The following is a 25057-nucleotide window of genomic DNA, read 5'->3' as shown; positions in this document are numbered from 1 at the left end:
TAATAGCAATATAAAATTATATACTGGAATGCTGAAGGAAGGTTAATCTGTACTTTCTTCCTCCAAATTTCATCCTAGGAAATGCATATTTTAATGCAGGAAATTATTAATTGTGTTGCACAACACAGAGGACTGCACAGCATCAGGTACTTGTGAATAATGCTCCAATGAACATGTGACTGTAGACTTACTGTTTTCACTTCTTTTTGACACATACCCAGAAATGGAATTGCTATACCGTACAGTAGTTCTGTTTTTTGAGGAACATCCATACTCTTTTCCACAAGAGTTCTTTTTTCTCCACATCCTTGCCAACACTTGTTGTCTTTTTGAGGATGGCCATATTAACTAACAGGTGTGAGTGACATCTCATTGCAGTTTCGACTTCCATTTCCTTGACGACAAATGATGCTGAGCACCTATTCATATGCTTGTTAGCCACGTGCATCTCTTCTTTGGAAAAATTCAGTTACTCTGCCCATTTTTAAATCAGATTTTTTTTGTTTTTTTGCTACTGAGCTATATGAGCTCTTTATATATTTTGGGTATTCACCTCTTACCAAACAAATGATTAGCAAATTTTTTCTACCATTCTATAAATTGCTTTTTCATTTTGTTGTTTCTTTTAATGTGCAAAAACTTTTTAGTTTGATAATAGTCCCAACTGCTTCTTTTTTGCTATTATTGTTGCCTTTGATTTTGGTGTCAAATTCAAAAACTCATTTCTAAGACTGAAGTCAAAGACCTTACCTCCTATGATTTCTTCTAGTTTTACAGTTTCAGGTCTAATGTTTAAGACTTTAGTCCATTTGAGTTGATTTCATGTATGGTGTAAGACAGGGCCCCAGTTTCATCTTTCTGCAGGTGGCTGTCCAGTTTGCCCAACACCATATACTGAAGAGACTATCCTTTCCCCATTGTATATTCTTGGCTCCTTTGTTGTAAATTGACTATATATGTATGGATTTCTTTCTCTATTCTATTCCATTGATCTATGTGTCTGTTTATATGCCAATACCATACTGTTTCATTATAGCTTTGTAGTATAGTTTGAAATCTTGAAGTGTGATGCTTCCAGTTTTGTTCTTCTTTCTCAAGAATGTCTTGGCTATTTATGGTCTTTTGTGGCTCCATACAAATTTTAGAATTGTTTATTCTATTTCTGTGAAAAAGGCCTTTTGCATTTTGATAGGAATAGCACTGACTGTATAGTTCACTTTGGTAGTATGGACATTTTTAACAATATTAAATCTTCCTATTTATCAGCATGGGATATGTTTTCATTTATTTGTGTCTTCTTCAATTTCTTTCATCAATATTTTTCAGTGTGCAAGTCTTTTACCACCTTGGTTAAATTTATTCCCAGTTATTTCATTCTTTTAGATGAATTGTAAAGGAGACTGTTTTCTTAATTTCTCTTTCTGATACTTTGTCATTGATTCAGTCTTGGTAGGTTATATGTTTCTACGAGTTTATCTCGGCTGTCCCAATTGTTGATATATAATTGCTCATAGTAGTCTGTGCATTTCTCTACCTCGTTCTCAAGGTGAATCCCCCTGTTTCACTTTATGTGTTGGCCTTGTTCCTCTACTGCAGGTGAGCTTCCCCCATGCTGAAGACAAAAGATGAGGGTGGTGACCTATTTGCAGACACTCTCAGGCTTACACGATCCCAGCCTACTGATTGCCCAAAGTATGCCTCTGTCACCCAGTATTTATATATTAACTTCTATAAACTAGCCCTTCTTTTGTAGTATTCAGACAACACATGGTTGTCTGCCAGGTCCTGATCACATTAGCCTTGTTAGGTTTGATGGAATATGACTGACATCCCTGTCAGGGAGAGGCAATTTTCAAAGGAAATTGCGTGTACTTCCAAGAAGGTGGAAATGATCTTTGACAGATAAAAGAGTAAATGTTCTTGATGGGAAAAAAAAGAGAAGCTCTGAAAGCGACTGAATCAAGGACCGACATGATCTCATGCTAACTGGTTATTTCCTTCAAGCCTAAATTCCATCAGGTAAACCTCTCACATTTGATAGACGTTCCAGTGGCTAAACTCAAATATGTACCTGCTTAGTACATCAAGGATTCTTTCCTTTGCTCTTCCATTCTTTAATTACAGAAAATTCATCCTTACAAAGTAAAAATAAAATATTAGTAATACTCAACATTTATATAGTGTTCATTATTTGCTAGATTCTGCTCTCAGTACTTTACATATATTAACTTAATCTCACAACAACCCTATGATGCAACTATTACTAGCATTTCTATTTAAGAGGTTAGCAAATGGCAAAGCTACAATTCAGCCTCAGTCATTATCTGCTACTGAATATGATCACCTCTCCCTATGCTGCCTTTTTTTCAGTACACAGTTGACTCTCACTATGACCTTTCAGAATGGTGAGTACACAAGGAATAAAAAAGAAGGGTCTTGTATATTTCCTTAATTATGAAACACTAACCTTCTCTGGGTAAATTTTAAGGAAGGATTTAATTCTCTTTAAAAATTTCTCCACTAGCACATGTAGTTTCCTAAGAGCTGTGTTTCTTAACTTTGGGGTATTCTTAAGATATTGCTCATTTCCCTTTTTTAATTTCATGTGTCACAGGTACTCTGATGTAATCAATCTTCTGAAAGTACAGGAAGTGCTGCTTAAGAGTTGCTTAAGCACAGGAAGAATCTTGGTTCTATACCTCTTCACTAGAGATGAGAGGTTTTGAGGAGGTAACAACTTCTTTGCTGTTTCACAGGAACAATAATTTGGGTGCCTAACTTGTGCCAGGGACCATGGTGGGTACTTTTTCACCTATATCATCTTTAGTCAGAGGTATGGTGCTCAGTTCTCCATAAGCAAAGGCTGTTCTGTGTGTAGTCAGTTCTGTATGTCTGGCCATCAAAGGGGTTCTCAGGCTCTCCTTCATCATCATCACAGGCAGAATTCTTTTAATTGAGCTTTAGTCCTCTAAGTGGGTCTCTGAAATAGGCAGAAGGCAATTTTCTGCTGAATTAAGCAAGGTTGTAAACTCAAAGAGGATAGCTCACTATAAAGGCTTATGGGATTACAAATCAATGTAAACAATTTACTTCAAAGGCCTCTGCCTGAATTGGCGTTTAATGGTGAAATGTGCTTCAACAGTGCCTTGAACGTTTGAATAAAATTGTCATATAGACATTTCTAATTATAATAATTTGACAGATTTTAAGAGTCATCAAGACATTTAGTTTAATGTAATGCGTAAGGAGAAAACAAAACTAATAGGAATTCTCATTACTCAAAGGGACTAATCCAACTTTTGACAAAGACATTTATATTATACAAGAACACAAGTAGTTGAACCACAAATTTTATAGAAGCTACCTATGATTTTTGCATTTTTAAATAAACAAGGGAAAATTTTGTTTTTACCATGGTGTCCAAGTTTTCACCGTGAAATACTATTAAAGCAGAACACCTCTAAGAATAAGTTTTTATCATCCCTTTATTTGTGACTCAGGTGGGAATGTAGTATATCAAATTATCTAAATCAGAAAGAATGAATATAGTAGTTCAGAGAGTTAGGCAGTAAGATTATTACAAAGTCCCTCCCTTTTTCCCTTCTAACCTACAAAACCGCACTTTATACAGCAAAGGGTTAAAAACACAGGATACTCAGTAACATTACTCTAATTTTCTTTTTACTAAATTACTCTAATATTGCACTAAAGGACATGTATGAAATTTCCCTATTCTAAAGGATATACCTATTATAAAGGATAAATACCTATTCCTACAAATGAAAAGGCCAGATTCCATTATATGATGTTTTGTATACTTGGGTCAAATATACACATTCTTTAAAATTACTTTCCGTATTAAACGAAACAAAAATATTTGAAGTAGCCAATGTCTCAACAGAATTTAGAGATAGTACCTACGTGATAGGTTAAAATAAAAGTAAACATATGAAATCATACATATCTGTTCACTTAAATACTTTTAGATAGAAGGAAATCTGTATGTGATTTTTAAAAAGTATTACTGATCACAAGAAGTTTAATTAATGACCCTCTGAATCACCTGCATGGTACCAACACCCATTCTCACGTAACATACAGAGGTTTTAAGTAAAGGTCTCACTAACCTACAGGTTAGTCTTCAAAACTATCTTTAATAATTCTACAGAAGCACTTTTGCTTACCTAGAATTATACTATAATAATACTTGCTGCTTTGAGGACATACTATAAAATAATAATGAAAACAAATAAAAATACATCATACTACTAAACCCATATTATGAAGCCTGTAGACACTATGCCACAAAGACACAGAGTACAGTTTTTCTCATATATTTCAGCTAAAAGTCTACAAGTGCATGTTCATTATTATTTTCTAATTTATTTATTTATTTTAGGGAGAGAGAGAGACAGAGACCGTGTGAGTGGGAGGAAGGGGCAAAGAGGGAAAGGGAGAGAAGCAGGCTCCCCCGAGCAGGGGGTCCAACAATGACGCAGGGTCCAACCCCAGGATCCTGAGATCATGACCCGAATTGGAACCAAGAGTCGGATGCTCAAATGACTGAGCCAGCCAGGAGCTCCAAGTGCATGCTCATTATTAACTGAATAATACATGCTACTATGCTGGCATTTTGTAGTATTATGTTTTATAACCTTATATTGACTCTATAGTTTAAAATCCACTATTTTACTTAATTAGGAACCAACAAACCCATGTTTTGTTCAGAAGACACTTGAATACCATCCGAAGGTGAGAGCAATCTTGGGCATCTCTGCCCTAAAGAACCGTAATTTTGTCTTCACATATGGACTACAATGCTTGTGCAAATATTCTTCAAATCAATAACCTGTATTTAAAAATATTCATCCTCGGGGCGCCTGGGTGGCTCAGTCGTTAAGCATCTGCCTTTGGCTCAGGGCGTGATCCCTGTGTTCTGGGATCGAGCCCCACATCGGGCTCCTCCGCTGGGAAGCCTGCTTCTTCCTCTCCCACTCCCTCTGCCTGTGTTCCCTCTCTCGCTGGCTGTCTCTCTCTGTCAAATAAATAAATAAAATCTTTAAAAAAAAATATTCATCCTATTTGTAAAACTGCATTCCTTAACTTTCCATAAAGAAGTTAGATATCTACCCTCAGGACACTGTGAAAAGTGCACTTCTACAAATGACAGGCATGAACCTCTTATTTTATATGTGTGAAAAAACAGAGAAACGAGATTCAAATGCTTTGCCACAGACCTATTTTTCTTACTAAAAAAGTCAGCCATGTGTATTTCAGAATTTTCAGTTATTCTATTACTATATTGTTACTTTTGACTACAATGAAAGAATTTTCATTGTCCAAATTTCATGAAATTTTACTCTCAATTAGACTAGAATAACCAAGTGACAAATAAGTATGTTTGTAAAATTTCCTTTAAAAAGATCGTTCATACAATTCTAATATCATATTTTCTTTAAATTCTGGACTTTCGTATAGAAGTTTATACCTGAAAGGAAAATGCAAGAAAACTTGTATTTTAATTTTTTAATCTCATTGTCCCCCTATATGCTGCTTCCCTCCCTCAACCTCCCAATCAAGCAACCATTTTATACTGTTAAATGATATGGTTTTGTTTTGTTTTTTTTTTGGTTTGGTATGTGTTTTATAAAACATGTATTATTGTCTTATACATATGTATTTTTAATTTATATAAATGATATTGGGCTTTATAGCTTAGTTTGGTTTGTTTTTTAACCTTCCTCACATGAGCAGTTAGGTTTCTGCTTTGGTTTGGTTTTGATTTTTTTATCACAGTAAAATCTGCATGCAGTAAAATAAAATGCACAGATCTTAAGAGTGTATTTTGATGAGTTTCAATAAAAGCATTCATGTGTATAACCATTACCCCAGTGAGATAGAGAATAATTCCATCACTCCAGAAAATGTTCTTTTCACTTCTTTCATCAATCCTCAACCACTATTTTGATTTCTATCAACACTATGAAGACAAAATTTGCAAATCAGATATCAGACAGTGAAAATTATTCCTACAAGAACAAGCGAGGAACTGAACAAATTGAATGATAAAATATCAAGCAGTTTTCAAGATTTATTTCTGGAATTCTGAAGTTGAACTGTATGATATCATGACTTGTTGGAAGAATCTTTTGACAGAACTATTTTTAATTGGAAAAATTTACATTCTATACCAAGTGGAATTAAAATGAGAAGGCCTATGATTTGTATTTAAATTTGGTGAAATATTCGAAAGGATTTTAAATAGAAATTATGAGTTTGGGCTTAAAAAAGAAAGGTCTTGGGCACTGGGTGGCTCAGTCTGTTAAGTGTCAGCTTTTGGCTCAGGTCATGATCCCAGAGTCTTGGGACCAAGCCCTGCGTCGGGCTCCTGCTTGGTGGGGAGTCTGCTTCTCGCTCTCCCTCAACCCCTCCCCCTACTCGTGTTCTCTCTCTTGCTTGCTCTTTAAGTAAATAAAATCTTAAAAAAAAAAAGAAAAAGAAAAAGGAAGAGACGTCTTGTCAAAGAAGGTTCTTTCAAAGGAGACCAAAAAGGCAGAATCTAGAAAAATACATGGATTAAAATATTTATACTTCAATATGGGAAAAATAAACATTGAGAATATTTTCCATTTAGGAAAACATTGCTTGGATGTTTCAGGTGACTCTCAGGAAAAAAGAATATTTTTTCAATTAAATAAAGTATGGTCTTCAGAGAGGAGTTCATTAAAAGTATCCAACGTTTCAAAATTACTATGAATAAAATTACTTAAAAATTTTATTTTTTAAGTAATCTTTACACCCAACATGGGGATTGAACTTACAACCCCAAGATCAAGAACTGCATGCTCTACCAACTGAGCCATCCAGGTATCCCAATAATAAAATTACTTTCTATTTTTTTTCATTTTTTAAAAGATTTATTTATTTTAAAGAGATAGATAGCATGAGTGGGAGGTACAGAAGAAGAGGGAGAGAGAATCCCAAGTCGACTCTGTGCTGAGTGCAGAGCCCCACGCAGGCTTGATCTCACGACCCTGAGGTCATGACCTGAGCCAAAACCAAGAGTCAGATGCTTAGCTCACTGGGTCACCCAGGTGCCCCATAAAATTACTTTTTAACGTATTGGAATTATCTGGCAAAATAAAATAAGACCTAGTGAAAAAAATGTCATTCAGAAAAATACCAGTAATACACTATTAAAGACTAATAAAGTTTAAAAACTGATTATAGTATGTGAATATGTACCAAAATTAAATATTCAAGTTATGCTATTTTAATGTTAGAAAATCTGTTTTTAAAATTTTGCTTTAGTGTACACAGATGCATGTTATTTTCATTTTAAGAAAACTATAATTAAAAGTCATTTTTGAGAACTATTTTATAAATCATACAAAGAAAACTAATTTCTCAGTCAACAAATAGTTGAAAATTAAATTATTTCAATTAATTTAGCACCACTTTTACTCTCTTAAGTGCCCTTGTTTAGACAATAAATTATACAGTCACATTATAAAGGGGTAATGTCCTTGAGACTTTTCATATATAACAATTGCTAAGAACATAGAAGTACAATCACTAATAATAGATTGTCTTTTTTGTTTCCTATTTGGATATTTCTTTCTCCCTGGAGTGGTAGCTCTCAATGGGAGGACAGACATTCTCTGTCTTGTTTACTGCTTTACACTAAGCATTTAGAATACTGCCAAAAAGTAGTAGAGGCTAACTAGTAAATTTTCAAAATACGCTCTTTCATTATGGGATAGATGCATTTTCATCATAACTAATAGGAATTTGCATTCCCACTATACCCACTTGCAGGAAATTGTTTTTATTTGTGTTTGGTCACGGCAGTAAAATGAATTTTACTATATACTGTTTACAACACTTTAAAAACTATCTTCGTATTATTTATTTACCAAAGAAGAAATACTTACAATACTCAAGAGTTTTAAAAATTCAGTATTAAAAATTCTTTATTTTTAAACACAGCAAGAATTTCCCCTAGAACAATGGTACTGTAGTTCTATGTCCTCAGAATATACTGCAATGTTCAGTATAAAATACAAATGGCCCCAATGTAAGACCATTTATATTCAAGTGAGGTCACATTAACTTAAGTGACATTCATTGTTACCACTACCATGCTTCCAAACTACATAATGCAGGATTTTTATCCACAATTAAAAAATTATGTATCCTTTATTATATAAACAGAACTTCTGGCCCCATCTCTTTCACATGGGTTTTATTTTGTTTATTGTGTTTTCTTTCCAAAGGGCAAATTCTTCAAGTTTTGCTTGGTCTACCTAGCAAATTAAAATGATTTCATGTTTTTAATGGGTGGCAAGAAGCATAGCAATCAAAGATCACCTAACTCTTTTCTAAGGACTGAGATTTTTCTTTGAAGATAGATTTCAGTCCCTGAAGAACAGAATTATGAGGCCATTATCCAATAAAAGATAGAACCCCCCCCACGCCCCACCCCATAAGTTGATCCCAGCACATGGATCTGCTTTTCTCCTGCAAACATGTGATGATTCCAGAAAAGGAGTCAAAGACATTAAGAAAATGAGTAGTGCTTTTGACTGCCTATAGGGCCAGGAAGACAAAAAATAAGCATACTATTATTTGTTTCCCTAAGAGGTTTTACCATCCAGCAGATGACAGATTGTCCAGTACATTTAATTCATCTCTTAAGAATATTTAGTTAATCATTTTGTATTACAACTATGTTTTCATTTACATATTAACTTTTCCCTTTTGAGTATCATTAAGGAGAGGTAGATTCTCAGAGACTCAATTTGCTCCAATTAGTGATAATTATTACTCTTTTTGAGTCTCACTTTGTTCGAATTTAATTAAAGGAAATGCCATAAAGCTGGCTTCTTCGACACTACCCTCGATATTTCAAAAGCACCTTTGCTTTCTGGCAATAAGATACTTCAAACACTTTTTATTTTTAATGTTTCCCTGGCCAAAAACATGAAATCAACTACTATTCAAATAATACTTCTAATGCAGAGTGAAACAGAGTCTAAAATATAGGCACTAGGTATGAATATTATAACTTTTCTTCCATATCCACTGCTGGTATTTTACACCCTGTTGGTTCTCTTTGGTGACACTGCTAAAAAACATACTTCTTACTAAAATAGTGAGCTCATACACATATTTCCTACTGAATCTCCATTACTAAAACACTTAATTTTTTTCCATTATAAAATTTTAAGTAATCTTTCTACATTCTATCTTCCTAATTCTGACCATTCTCCCAAGCTTTAATTTCTCCTAATTCTCCTTATTAGAGTTTAAACTGACCAACCTACATACACATAAATAATTTTCCACTATGTTAGATTCAGCTCAGGCTCAAACTATTACCTGTACTAAAAGCATAGCAACAGAGTATCTGTGAACAACAACTGCGACGTGCACCTATTTTTACTGTTAGGTCAAAACGAAGTTTACTAATATAAAAATTGTTATAAAAAGTTTAGCCCCACTCAAAATTATGGATATCTACTGCCGATTATCGTTTCCAATTTTGTTCATTTCTCTAATAATATTTTCTTCATGTCTCTACCTTGAACTAGAATTTAGACTGGTTTACTTCTGGATAAATAAAATTTACTTATTTCAAAAAAGCATTTATTATAAATTAATTTTATTTTTAACAAAGGGCTATACATACTTATATAATAAGGTCAAAATGAGAATGGAACTTCCTCTTTCAATAATCACAAGCAAGGCAATTTAAAACAACAGTCCCAGTGAGAACAATTACTAAGTGGACAAAATATTTAAAATTTCTGCTTGAAGGTACTGGAGACCCAACAAGGTAATAAAAATTTTGAGGCCAAGACCTAAAAGAAGGCAGTGAGGTTCAGTACAGCATTTGAAACTGCATTTCCCCAAATGCTGTTTGCTAAATTAAGAAGAGGAGCTAAAGAGCTGACCTATGATTCTGACAACTTCGTGCTACTGGAAAAAAATTAGACTCAAACATACCAGAAAGAGGCACCTGACATATTTCTATTCTCTGTGCTGGGATCAGTAACATGGGAATGAGCATAAATGTGGAGGCATACTAGCTCCATGATTTGACTTGCTTTAGCCACCTGACAGAAGCAAATAAATTTTTCTGAAGGAAGAACATCATCTGAAGGCTTAAAATTATTTCTACATTTTGTTTTCATATCCCATGGATGATTATCACTCAAAACTAAAGAGGCATATAAGGAATAAAACAGCATAAATATGTAAGAGAAACAACAGACAATTAAAATGAATGCTCAGGGAATACAGATTGTAAGTGTACAAGACACATAATTAAAATAAATGTATTTACAATGTTCAAGATAAAAAGAAAAAATAAGACAGGAGAAAAATGGGGGCGCCTGGGTGGCACAGCGGTTAAGCGCCTGCCTTCGGCTCAGGGCGTGATCCCGGCGTTCCGGGATCGAGTCCCACATCAGGCTCCTCCGCTGTGAGCCTGCTTCTTCCTCTCCCACTCCCCCTGCTTGTGTTCCCTCTCTCGCTGGCTGTCTCTATCTCTGTCGAATAAATAAATAAAATCTTTAAAAAAAAAAAAAAAAAAAGACAGGAGAAAAATGGAAAAGAAAGTCTAAATTCTAGAAGTGAAAAACACAATCTCAACAGTAGTAACTCTAAATAGGGGTTTCACAGCATATTAGAAAAATAATTATTCATTTACTGGAAAATATGTCAAAAGAAAATTTCGAGAAATAAGTATGGAGAGAATTTTTTTTAAAAAAAGTAAAAAGTAAAGAAACATACATGAAAGAGTGAAAGACCAAGGGGACACAGAGAAAAATACAACATATGTATATGTGTAACTGGAGTGGCAGAAGAAAGGGGATAGCAAGAGTGGAAAAGAAATGCTGGAGAAATTTCAAAACTGATGGGGGAAAAAAAAAATCACGCCATGGTTGCAGAACACTCAACAGATTAAATCAAAAGAAAAACTGGGCTTCTACTTCCAGCCAGATTTAACAAATAATAAGAAACAAGTTAAAAATCAAACACAATATACAAAAAAATAGTTTAAAATATATAATATATCGGGAAAGGAAAGACAATAATTCCTACAAGGTAAGAAATCAATGATCTGAGTCACTTCCTGGAGAAAAAAATCCACGTCACGTACAAGGAGTGGGAAGTCAGTAGGATCTTGGTCCCCTGAGGTGAGGTGACAGAGCTGTGAATAGGGAGTCCTACACAGCTGTAGCATATAGGATAGAACTCCAGAGACAAGAGGGCTGCACCAATATAAACTCCAGAAACTGGGAGAGGTTCCCCCTGAAGTCTTCAGCTAAGGACTGATTAGCACACGTATGTGATGAAACTATATGAAGACAGAGAAAGGACCACTGGGAAAAAAGTAGAGGGAATAAACGTTGGTCTTGCTCCAGCCAAAGTGATAAATCTCAAATACAAAAATGCAACAAATACAAAAATGCAACACAAAATATGCAGTGCCAAACAAGATAAAATTCATAATGTCTAACATTCAATAAGAAATTATTGGCAAAGATAGGCAAGGAAGAAGGAAAATATGGTGAATAAGGAGAAAAATCAACTGAAATAAACTGACAGAGCATCAACATAGATGATAAAACCAGTAGACAAGAACTTTCAAACAGTTTTGTAACTACTCTGTCTCTTTATTTTTTTTTATTTTTATTTTTTTAAAGATTTTATTTATTTATTCGACAGAGATAGAGACAGCCAAACAGGGTTGCCTGAATAATTTGGGCTCTGGGCAACCCCACAACCTCTCCTCATCAGAATGACGAGCAACCCAGCAAAGAAAAGATAATGAGTCTGTGGCCTCTGTCACAGAACTGATGGATATGGATATAACCAAATTATCAGAAATGGAGTTCAGAGTAACAATGGTCAAGATGATGTGTAGACTTGAAAAAAGTATTAACGAAAATGTTAATAAGAACATAGAATCTCTAAGGGCAGAAATGAGAGCGAATCTGGCAGAAATTAAAAATGCTATGAATCAAATGCAGTCAAAATTATATGCTCTGATGGCCAGGGTAAATGAGGCAGAAGAACAAATTAGTGAATTGGAGTATGGGATGGTAGAAGAGAAAGGTAAAACAGAACCTTGGCTCAAAAAAATCCAATCTCAAGAATGTAGATTACGGGAGATTACTAACTCAATGAAACGTTCCAATGTCAGAATCATTGGCATCCCCGAGGTGGTGGAGAAAGAGAGAGGTCTAGAAGAGATATTTGAATAAATTGTAGCGGAAAACTTCTCTAATCTAGCGAGGAAACAAACATCCGTGTCCAAGAGGCAGAGAGGACCCCTCCCAAGGTCAACCATGGCAAACGTACGCCGCGACGTGTCATAGTGCAATTTGCAAATATTAGATCCAAGGGTAGAGTATTGAAAGCGGCCAGGGCGAAGAAATTTCTCACGTACAGAGGCAAAAATATCAGAATAACGTCAGACCTGTCTACACAGACCTGGAAAGAGAGGAAGGGTTGGCAGGATATTTTTAAAGCTCTATCAGAGAAAACATGCAGCCAAGGATCCTTTATCCAGCAAGGCTGTCATTCAGAATTGATGGAGAGGTAAGGACCTTCCAGGATTGGCAGAAACTGACCGACTTCGTAACCACAAAACCAGCCTGAAAGGCCATATTAAGGGGATTCTATAAAGTAAAAAGGCCCCAAGAATGATACAGAACAGAAATTTACAATCTATAGAAACAAAGACTTCACAGGAAACATGACATCATTAAAATCATATCTGTCCATAATCACTCTCAATGTGAATGGCCTAAATGCTCCCATAAAATAAGACAGGGTTGCAGTCTGGATAAAAGGACTTGACCCACCCATTTGCTGTCTACAAGAGACTCAACTTGAATCTAAAGATACATCCAGACTGAAAGTGAAGAGATGGAAAACTATTTTTCCTGCCAATGGACCTCAAAAGAAAGCGGGGGTAGCAATTCTCATATCAGACAAATTAGATTTTAAACTAAAGACTGCAGTTAGAGATATAGAAGGACACTATATTATTCTTAAAGGATGTATCCACAAGTGGATATGACAATTATAAATATCTATGCCCCCAACAGGGGAGCAGCAAGATACATAAGCCAACTCTTAACCAGAATAAAGAGACATATAGATAAAATACGTTAATAGTAGGGGACCTCAACACTCCACTATCAGCAATAGACAGATCACCTAAGCAGAAAATCAATAAAGAAACAAGAGCTTTGAATGACATATTAGACCAGATGGACCTCATAAATATATACAGAACACTACACCCCAGAACAACAGAATACTCATTCTTTTCAAATGCACATGGAACTTTCTCCAGAATAGACCATATACTGGGTCACAAAACAGGTCTCATCCGATACCAAAAGACTGAAATTATTCCCTGCATATTCTCAGACCACAATGCTTTGAAACTGGAACTCAATCACAAGGAAAAATTTGGAAGAAACTCAAAAACTTGGAAACTAAGAACCATCCTGCTCAAGAATGATTCGATAAACCAGGAAATCAAAAATCAATTTAAATAATTTATGGAGACGAACGAGAATGAAAACACAATGGTCCAAAACCTACGGGACACTGCAACGGCAGTCCTAAGGGGAAAATACATAGCCATCCAAGCCTCACTCAAAAGAATAGAAAAATCTAAAATGCAGTTTTTATATTCTCATCTCAAGAAGCTGGAACAGCAACAGAGGGACAAGCCTAACCCATGCATGAGAAAGCAGTTGATCAAGATTAGAGCAGAGATCAACGAATTAGAAACCAGGAGCACAGTAGAGCAGATCAACAGAACTAGAAACTGGATCTCTGAAAGAATAAATAAGATCGATAAGCCACTGGCAAGACTTATTCAAAAGAACAGAGAAAGGACCCAAATTAATAAAATTAAGAATGAAAAGGGAGAGGTCACAACCAACACCAATGAAACAGGAAGGATCCTTAGAAACTTTTATCAACAGCTTTATGCCAATAAATTAAACAACCTGGAAGAAATGGATGCCTTCCTGGAAACCTATAAACTACCAAGACTGACAGGAAGAAATTGATTTTTTAAACAGACCGATTAATTATGAAGAGATTGAAGCAGTGATCAAAAATCTCCCAAAAAACAAGACTCCAGGGCTTGATGGTTTCCCCAGGGAATTCTACCAAACATTGAAAGAAGAAATAATACCTATTCTCCTGAAGCTGTTTCAAAAAATAGAAACAGAAGTTAAACTACCAAACTCATTCTATGAGGCCAGTATTACCTTGATCCCCAAACCAGGCAAAGACCCCATCAAAGGGGAGAATTACAGACGATATCCCTGATGAATATGAATGCCCTAGCTCATAGGATCCAACAGTACATTAAAAGGATTATCCATCATGACCAAGTGGGACTCATCCCTGGGATGCAAGGGTGGTTCAACATTTGCAAATCAATCAGCGTGATACATCGTATCACCAAGAAAAGAGTCAAGAACCATATGATCCTCTCAATAGATGCAGAAAAAGCATTTGACAAAATACAGCATCCTTTCATGATTAAAACCCTTCAGACTGTAGGGATAGAGGGTACATTCCTCAATTTCATAAAAACCATCTATGAAAAGCCTACAGTGAATATCATTCTCAACAGGGAAAAGCTGAAAGCCTTTCCCTTAAGATCAGGAACACGACAAGGATGCCCACTCTTGCCATTATTATTCAACATAGTACTAGAAGTCCTTGCAACAACAATCAGACAACAAAAAGGGATGAAAGGTATCCAAATCGGCAAGGAAGAAGTCAAAATGTCTCTCTTTGCAGATGACATGATACTCTATGTGGAAAACCCAAAAGAATCCACTCCCAAACTATTAGAAGTTATAGAGCAATTAAGTAATGTGGCGGGATACAAATTCAATGCTCAGAAATCAGTTGCATTTCTATACACGAATAATGAGACCGAAGAAAGAGAAATTAGGGAATCCATCCCATTAACAACAGCACCAAAAACCATACGGTACCTTGGAATTAACTTAACCAGAGACGTAAAGGATCTACATTCTAGAAACTACAAATCACTCTTGAAAGACATTGAGGAAGACACAAAAAGATGGAAAGATATTCCATGCTCATGGATCGGAAGAATTAACATAGTTAAAATGTCTATGCTACCCAGAGCAATCTACACTTTAAATGCTATCCCAATCAAAATACCAATGACATTTTTCAAAGAACTGGAACAAACAGCCCTTAAATTTGTGTGGAACCAGAAAAGGCCCCAAATCGCCAAGGAAGTGTTGAAAAGCAAAAATCTGGGGGCATCACGTTGCCAGATTTCGAGCTGTACTACAAAGCTGTGGTCACAAAGACAGCATGGTACTGGCACAAAAACAGACACACAGACCAATGGAACAGAATAGAAAACCCAGAAATGGACCCTCGGCTCTGTGGGCAACTAATCTTTGACAAAGCAGGAAAAAACATCCGGTGGAAAAAAGACAGTCTCTTCAATAAATGGTGCTGGGAAAATTGGCAGCTACATGCAAAAGAATGAAACTGGACCACTCGCTCACACCATACACAAAGATAAACTCCAAATGCATGAAAGACCTCGGTGTGAGACAGGAATCCATCAAAAATCCTAAAGGAGAACTTAGGCAGCAACCTCTACAACATCAGCCAAAGCAACCTTTTTCATGACACATCTCCAAAGGCAAGAGAAACAAAAGAGAAAATGAACTTGTGGGACTTTATCAAGATAAAAAGCTTCTGCACTGCCAAGAAAACAGTCAAAAATACTAAGAGGCGGCCCACAGAATGGGAGAAGATATTTGCAAATGACACTACAGATAAAAGACTGATATCCAAGATCTACAAAGAACTTCTCAAACTCAATACACGAGAAACAAATAATCTAATCAAAAAATGGGCAGAAGATATGAACAGACACTTTTCCAATGAAGATATACAAATGGCTAACAGACACATGAAAAAATGTTCAAAATCATTAGCCATCAGGGAAATTCAAATCAAAACCACATTGAGAAACCACTGTACGCCAGTTAGAATGGTAAAAATTGACAAGACAAGAAACAACAAATGTTGGAGAGGATGTGGAGAAAGGGGATCCCTCTTACACTGTTGGTGGGAATGCAAGTTGGTACAGCCACTCTGGAAAACAGTGTGGAGGTCCCTTAAAAAGTTAAAAATTGAGCTACCCTATGACCCAGCAATTGCACTACTGGGTATTTACCCCAAAGATACAGAAGTAGTGAAGAGAATGTCCATATGCACCCCAATGTTCATAGCAGCATTATCCACAATAACTAAATTGTGGAAGGAGCCGAGATGCCCTTCAACAGATGACTGGATTAAGAAGATGTGGTCCATATATACAATGAATTATTACTCAGCCATCAGAAAAAACGATTACCCAACATTTGCTGCAACATGGACGGGACTGGAGGAGATTATGCTAAGTGAAATAAGTCAAGCAGAGAAAGACAATTGTCATATGGTTTCACTCATTTATGGAACATAAGAAATAGCAGGGAGATCGGTAGGAAAAGGAAGGGAAGAATGAAGGCGGGTAAACAGAAGGGGGAATGAACCATGAGAGACTATGGACTCTGGGAAACAAACTGAGGGCTTCAGAGGGGAGGGGGGTGGGGTACTGGGATAAGCCGGTGATGGGTAGTAAGGAGGGCACATATTGCATGGAGCACTGGGTGTTATATGCAAATAATGAATCATGGAACATTACATCAAAAACTAAGGATGTACTGCATGGTGACTAACATAACATAATAAAAAAATTATTATTAAAAAATAAGAGAAAAAATAAAAACGATATGATCATTTCAATAAATGGAGAAAAGATATCTGACAAAGTACAACATCCATTCATGATAAAAGCCCTTAACAAAGCAGGTTTAGAGGGAACAAACCTCAACATAGTAAAAGCCATTTACGAAAAACTCACAGCTAACATCATAATCATGGTAAAAAATTGAGAGCTTTTCCCCTAAGACTGGGAACAAGATAACAATACAGATATTCTCTGTAGACTATAAAACACTGATGAAAGAAACTGAAGACAACACAAAAGAAATGGAAAGACATTCCAGGCTCATGGATTTAAAGAAAAAATATTGTTGAAATGTCTATACTAAACAAAGCAACCTACACATTCAATATAATCCCTAACAAAATACCAACAGCATTTTTCATTGAACTAGAAAAAACAATCCTAAAATTTGTATGGAACTACAAAAGACCCTGAATATCCAAAACAATCTTGAAGAAAAACAAAACAAAACTGAAGATATCACAGTTCCAGACTTGAAGTTATATTACAAAGCTGTAATAATCAAAACAGTATGGTACTGGCACAAGAGCAGACACAGAGACCAATGGAACAGAACAGAAAACCCCAGAAATGAACCCACAATTATATGGTCAATTAAGCTACGACATAGGAGTCAAGAAGAGTCAACAGGAAAAAGATCGTCTCTCCTACAAATGATGCTGGGAAAACTGGACAGCCACAAGCAAAAGAATGAAATTGGACCACCTTCTTACACCATACATGAAAATAAACTCAAAATAAATTAAAGACCTAAATGTGAGATATGAAACCAGAAAAATCCTAAAAGAGAGCACAGGCAGTAATTCCTCTGACAGTACTGTAGCAACATCTTTCTACATATATCTCCTGAGGCAAAGGACACAAATGCAAAAATAAACTATTGGGACTATATCAAAATGAAAAGCTTCTGTACAGCAAAGAGAACAACCAACAAAACTAAAAGACAACCTACAGAATGGAAGAAGCTATTTACAAATGACATATGCAAAATCTATAAATAATTTATAAAACTCAACATCCAAAAAGCTAATAATCTGATTAGAAATGGGCAGAAAACATGAACAGATACTTCTCTAAAGAAGACATCCACAGCAAACACACAAAAAGATGTTCAACATCATTCATCATCAGAGAAATAAAAATTAAAATCACAGTGAGATCTCATCTCACATCTGTCAAAATGGCTAAAATAAAAAAGACAAAAGGCAAGTGTTTGCAAGGATATGGAGAAAAAGGTACCTTCTTGCACTGTTAGGTGGGAATGCAAACTGGTGCAGCCACTCTGGAAAACAGTACGGAGGTTCCTCAAAAAATTAAAAACAGAACACCCTATGATCCAGTAATTGCATGACTGGGTATCTACCCAAAGAATACAAAAACTAATTTGAAGGGATATGCACCTCTATGATTACTGCAGTGTATTTACAATAGCCAAACAACGGAAGCAGCCCACGGATAGATGAATGAATAAAGATGTGGTTTATATATACAATGTAATATTATTCAGCGATAAAAAAGAATGAAATCTTGCCATCTGCAACAACATGGATGGATCTAGAGAGTATAACGTTAAGTGAAATAAGCCAGTTAGAGAAGGACAAATACTATATGATTTCACTCACATGTGAAATTTAAGAAACAAAATAACTGAGCAGAGGGGGGGAAAAAAGAGTGAGAAACAAACCAAGAAACAGACTCTTAACCATACAAACTGATGGGGGCAAAAAGGACCGTCAAATTGGATAAAAAAGTGACACTCAACTACATGCTGCCCAAGAAATATTCCTTAAATACAGTACTATAAAGAAGTTAAGAGAAAACCAATGGTAAAAGTTATCTAATGTTAAGCTAACAGTAATCACAGACTAGAGAGGCTATGTTAATATTAGACAAAGTACATTTAGAGCAAAATATTACCTGGGGAAAAAGAAGGTCATTTCATAATGATAAACAGGTTAATTTATCAAGAGGACCTAATTTTAAGCATTTATGTATCTGATAACAAAGTTTTAAAATTCATGAAGCAGGAACTAACAGAATTTTAAGGAGAAATAGACAAATCCACATTTACAGGTCAGAGGTATATTTTTTAGATTTTCATTTATTTATTTGAAATAGCAAGACAGAAGCACAGAGGGAGAGGGAGAAGCAGACTGCCCGCAGAGCAGAAAGCCTGACACAGGGCTCAATCCCAAGACCCTGAGATCAGGGCCTGAGCCTAAGGCAGACACATAACTGACTGAGCCACCCCTACAGGTGAGAGATTTTAACAGCCCACTTTCAATAATTAATGGAAGAGACAAAATCAGGAAGGGTGAATGGCATTATCAACTAACTTGAACTGGTTGATTATCAATAAAATATTCCCCCAACAAGTGAATACATTTTGTATTCAACTACACATGGAACATTTACCAGTTAAACTATAACCAAATTTCAATAAATTTTAAATAATTTAGGTCATACTAAGTATGTTCACTGACCAAAATAATTAAGTATCAATAACAGAAGGATATCCTCAAATATTCAGAAACTAAGAAAACTTAATTCTCAATAATCCATGTGTTAAAGATTACAAAAGTGAAGAGAGAAACTATCTTCAATGAAAATACAAAGAGAACACATCAAAATTTATTTAATACAACTAAAGCAGCATTTAGAGGGAAATTTATAAGACAAACATTTATTGATATATAAAAAGATATTAAAACTATGGCTTCAGCTTCTACCTTAACAAAAACAAACAAGAAGAAGTGTAAATGATATCTAAAATAAACGCTCAAAAAGGAAAGGTGAGAATCATTCCATTACCTTGGTCCAAGGTACCACCACTCTTGTCTAGACTACTGTCACAAACCATTGGTTTCCCTTCTTTTACTCTGCCCATATTTAATTCATTTTCCACACAGCTGATAAACTGATCTTGTAAAAACTAGATGATGCCACCTTCTGGATAAAACCTCTAATGGAACACCTCTGATAAGAAATATAATCCATTGGGCACCTGGGTGGCTCAATCAGCTAAGCATCTGACTCTTGGTTTTGGCTCAGGTCATGATCTCAGGGTCCTAGGATTAAGCCCCGTTGGGCTTTGCACTCAGCAGGGAGTCTGCTTGGGATTCTCTCTCTCTACTCTCCCTCTGCCCTTCCCCCTTCCAAGCTCACACTCTCAGCCTCAAATAAATCTTAAAAAAAAAAAAAAAAAGAAAAAGAAATATAATCCAGACTCTACATTGTTGCACAGGGCATTTTTTTGATATGAAACCCTATCTCACCTGATATAATTCATCCCCTTTCTCATTATGCTCCAGTCACACTGACCTCACTTGAATTCCTCAAAGACTACTTCCCCTACCTCTCCCATATAAGAGGCCCCTTTTCTTCCTATTCCTTTGCTTGAAATGCTCTGCCTTTTAACTTCTCCTATGTTTTTCTCCTTCAGGTTCCAACTTAAAGCTCACATCATCACAGAGACTTTTGTTAACCCCACATAAAAGTGATGCTCCTGTAACTCTCTAGCATCTCACTTGCATTTTAATCTTATGTAGCATTTATCTTAATCTGTAAATTCCTTTGCTTGTCTATTGTTTGTATCCTCTAAATTTTAACTCTTTGATGCCAAAGATCTTGTTTGGTTTGTTCATGTCTGAGTATCTCATGCCTAGATCAGTGCTTGTCGCATCATACGGACTGCAACACTAGTTTCCATAGCAGGCTTCTTGATGAATGAGAGGGATGAATTTTCACTTTGTGTAACTGTGACTTTTTTTTTTTTTTTTTTTTTGATAAATAGGGAGTAAGCAGTCAAAATGGGGCCTCTAAGAGAGTTAAAGTAATGGATGACTTATATTGGGGAGAACACAACACTTCTGCCTTTCTTTTCTATTGTCTTTATTTTCATTTTGGTATTACCTTAGGCTTTAACTTGTTTTGTTCTATCCCAATGCCCAATGAGGTAGATGCCTACCTTGTGTAGTTTATTGTATAATGAGAAACGGTACTGCCACATTTTCAAAGTGCTATCTTAATCAGATAATCATTAAACACAATTTTAAGGAATTCCCACTGTACATTTAAAAGAAAACTGGCCATGGATGATAGGTTCAGGAAAAGACCATCAGAGTATTTAGCTGTCTCAAGAACATTTGGTGAAATCAGTTTAATCTGTGATGCTCTACAGGAAGTAAAATCGAATTTATGCAAATGGAAAGGACTATAAGAGTATGGTACCAAATTTCCAACTTGGATTAAAACTTAGATGAATATTTCCCTACATTTACATTGAACTCTTCAAGATGGAAGCCATGACATTCATTTCTCTAGTCCCAATATATGCATAGTACCAGGATCTTTCTACATATTCAGGAAATGTTTACTGAAAACTGAAAATAAACCTAACATTTCAACATTTGCACTAAGTTTTAAGCAGCAGGGGCACAATTTTATTCACATTTTTGGCAATGACTCATTATTTCTATCAGTTTGGAGCCCCTTCCAATTAATCCATATTTTCAAAATGTCCAAGTATGATTCTACAGCTTACAATTTTTAAAGTCACATTCATTTACCTTATACTTCCCTGATAATTATAAATGACTGTAACACGAAGTGAAAGAGCACAGAGAACAGGAAAATACTGTTCCTGCTAGAAGAACAAGGCTGTCATCATGTACCAACTTTAAAAAACAAATAAAAGTATGATTTTACAGGGTGAATATATAAGTATCCAAAACAATCTGAAAAACATTGCCTTGCTGACTAATGGTCAGAATTTTTTTGCAGAAATTTCCAAAACAAGTTTGTGAGAAAGTGTTACCCTTTCTGTCCCTTTTTTGGCTTGTGTTTGATTTCAGTTATTTTAAACAGTGTTTTTTCCAAGGCTAATGATGTTGTTTGCTAGTCTCCCCATGTTACATTGAATTAATTTGAATATCCTCTGAGACATCTAAATAGCAACTCCAGTAAATATTCATCATGTGGAATTAATAATGACATCTTGAAATGCTCTTTTTTTTTTTTTTTTTTACCACAAAGAATTATCATCCAATATGGTATTAAAAACAAAGGAGGGCCATGAATAGATTTCATATCACAGTGACAGGAGAAAAAGCAGAACTGTGAGATCACCCTGGTGACAAGCACTGAATAACTCACCTGCAAAGCTTAAAGGCTTATCAAGTATGCTGGGAACAGAACTTGGGTTTATTAAGACTCAGACCATAATTCTAACATGAAATGAACTCATTAATTATGGATTGACTCAATAAATGAGTGTCTGTTAAATGCTAATTTGTGATGCAAAATTTCAAACTAAACAGTTGTCTATTGATCCCAAATATTTATCACACTTAAAAAAGTAGAAGTTCCCAGCCAGATGTTAATTATATAGAACAAATAAAGGAGCTTTGCAGAATGATATGTAATTTGTGATTTACGGAAAAAGCTTTATCTTGAGTCACGTTCAGTTAGTATATCTTGTTTATCTGTTATTATCAAGTGTAACTGTGAAGAAAATGAAAGAAAAAGGGGGAAAGATGAATCTCAGGACTAAAGTCACTGAGATTTTTTTAAATGTGCTTTATTGGTTGGGTGATGCTTGTTTTTGGCCTATTATTTTTGCCTTTTGTGTTTAAAATAAACTTAAGAAGCTAGAAAATAATGAAATCTGACAATTGTTGTGGTCACTTTTCTTCCTGACACTTTCTCATTAACATTAACTTGGAAAAAGAATGGACTCCAAGAATTGGTGACAGTAATTTCAGTTCCATGTGCTAAATTTATTTTACTGAACTGTTTGGAAATCTCACAATTTCAGGCTAGCTTGGTATCAAAATTAATATATTTGAAATGTGTTCACCTCTAATAACCACCACAAGATTTTTAAATGCATAATTTCCAAACAACAAGAATAAAGAGAAAAAAATAAAGAAAACTCAATGAGTTAGTGAAAGGCAGGAAAGATAAAAAAAATAATAAACCGAAAAGTCCCCAAATTTAAAAAAAAAAAAATAATAATGAGGGACTTGACAAATTCAGAATGTCTGTTAGACTATTTGTTATAGACTATTTGGGGCACAATTCATGTACTCTCTCCTTTGTGGTCTTTTCTTTAAAGTCCATTAAATACTGAGATTAAAGGGTCCACTGGTTCTATTTTCCTGGCAAACAGAAGAGTTTCCATTTTGTCAAATACCTGGAAAATCAAATGTTGGTATTTTTCTTTTAATTATTGTCAAGAAACATTTCCTAAGGGATATCAAACTGGCTGCCACTGGAAGGCACTCAAAAAAACACTTCTCTCCATTTGTTCTGCCTCCAGAGATTGTTTCCCTTTGCCACCTCTGCACCAATTCCTAATGAAAACACATCTGAACAGATTAAAACTAACAATCTGAGCAACACCCACTGCCTTCAGAAGAGGCCAAAAAAAATGCCACTGATGCCACTAGGACAATTTGAATTTAGATGCAATTAGACTTTGACCCCTGCTTTATTTGCTGAAATTTGCTGAAGATCCTTGTACTGCCCCAGAATGTTTATTTCAAAGGCATCATAAAAATTGTTCTTATAAGAACACAAGGCTTTTTAAAGATTCTTCACAGGCAAAGGGACTTCTCTTTCTTCTTATCTCCTAATGATGTATATGGTGTGTGTGGGAGGGGTGCGGAGCTAAAGTTTCCAGAGATGGCTATGGAGAAATTAAAATTTTAAAAAGAAGTTTAAGTAGGAGCATTATTTCTACTAGTAATTGTACATGGATATTTTCTGGAAAGAGTTGAATGAAACAACACAAAGCTAAAGTAAGACAAAGATCAAAACAGATGATTTCCTTTTCTTCTTTTTTGTTTTGGTGAAAGAAAATAGGAAGATTTAACTATATATATTTGAATTGGTAGAAGTCCCTGTTCATGTTTATTAAGAAGAATTTATCTGGACGGACTTTATAGGTCCTGGGACAGAAATGGAAACTCAAAAAATAACAAGTATTGTTATAATCTGGCAATTAGAAAAGAGATTGGAAGTCAAGGTTAGTCAAATTAGATAAACTCAGGCTTCCTAGGGAAAAGTCTTAGAACACAGGTGACTGAGAAGGGTAAAGGGTGAAGTAGATAAGAGTGTTCCTTCAAACACTGATGGAGAAAACAGAGAATATGCTATTTATGAACGACAAAATTTAATAAGACATATTTAAGGATAAAAATACCCCAGTGACCATGAAATTAATCACTGATGCTTTTAGCTTTTTTGTACAAATAAGCAAGAATAAAAGCCACAATATTAAATGGCAGATCAAAATAGGTACCTGCATTCACTAGTTATTATAGTGCACATCTTCCAAAAGTGTCAAGAACAAGTATTTCAGGAAATGTTGTGGTATTAACTCCAATTTATTCATCCTATATATCTACATATCATTATTTATTTTTGTGTAACAAGAAAAAAATCTAAACATTAGGGAATGACCACATAACCCTTGTGGATATCCTAAAAGAAATACTGTGCAGGAATTAAAGAGGTTTATTAAAGTAACATGAAAATCTAACATTATTATGATAAACTAAGAAAACTTAGCACAAAAATTTACACATAGTTTGATCAGAAAGTAGGTAGACTACAGTCTATGCACAGAAGTATACCAAAATGGTGACCAACGTTTTCTTTTATAGCTGATGCCATCAATAATATATATTTCTCTTCTTTTTACTTTCCGCCATCTTGTAAATCACAAATCTTGGAGTACACTTCATTTTTATAAAACGTAAAGTTTTCTTTAGCACCACCTAGTCTCTGCAAAAGCGTCCATTTCTTTACCTTTCCAGATGTTATTTAATATCATTGCATTTACTTACCTCTCCTGAGGAGTCGGAAATTATTTTACAGCTCCCGCAGCTTTTTTCTCATTTGCTTCTTCTTTAGCCTGGATTTAAATGAACCAAACACAATCAACTGACAAATGATTAACAATAAAGAATAATCATCTTGCTTTTTTTCCCTATTTAACAGATCAGAACTTTTTAATTTACTGAATTATTTGGCATTGTGTAGTTTACACCAAGAGCTGTATTCCATCTTTTCAATATACTCTTCAACCAAAATACAATTAATGTTACTACCCCCAAATATGATAGCAGAAGAAAAACAGTTTCATGAATGTGTAAG

The 25057-nt window shown here is 35.1% G+C and overlaps 1 long non-coding RNA gene across 1 annotated transcript in view; it reads right to left on the bottom strand.

Moving 5' to 3' along the window:
• Window positions 1-24818, bottom strand: part of LOC130542730 (uncharacterized) — a 281631-nt gene extending 256813 nt beyond the window's left edge. The window contains exon 1 of the long non-coding RNA XR_008957472.1: window positions 24748-24818. This is a non-coding gene — a long non-coding RNA (uncharacterized LOC130542730). The remainder of the gene's footprint in view (window positions 1-24747) is intronic.
• Between the last annotated feature and the right edge of the window lie 239 nt (window positions 24819-25057).

The sequence above is a fragment of the Ursus arctos genome, unplaced genomic scaffold (genome assembly GCF_023065955.2).
Source record: "Ursus arctos isolate Adak ecotype North America unplaced genomic scaffold, UrsArc2.0 scaffold_5, whole genome shotgun sequence".
NCBI classification, from domain to species: domain Eukaryota; kingdom Metazoa; phylum Chordata; class Mammalia; order Carnivora; family Ursidae; genus Ursus; species Ursus arctos.
This window is presented reverse-complemented; position numbering and strand designations above follow the sequence as displayed.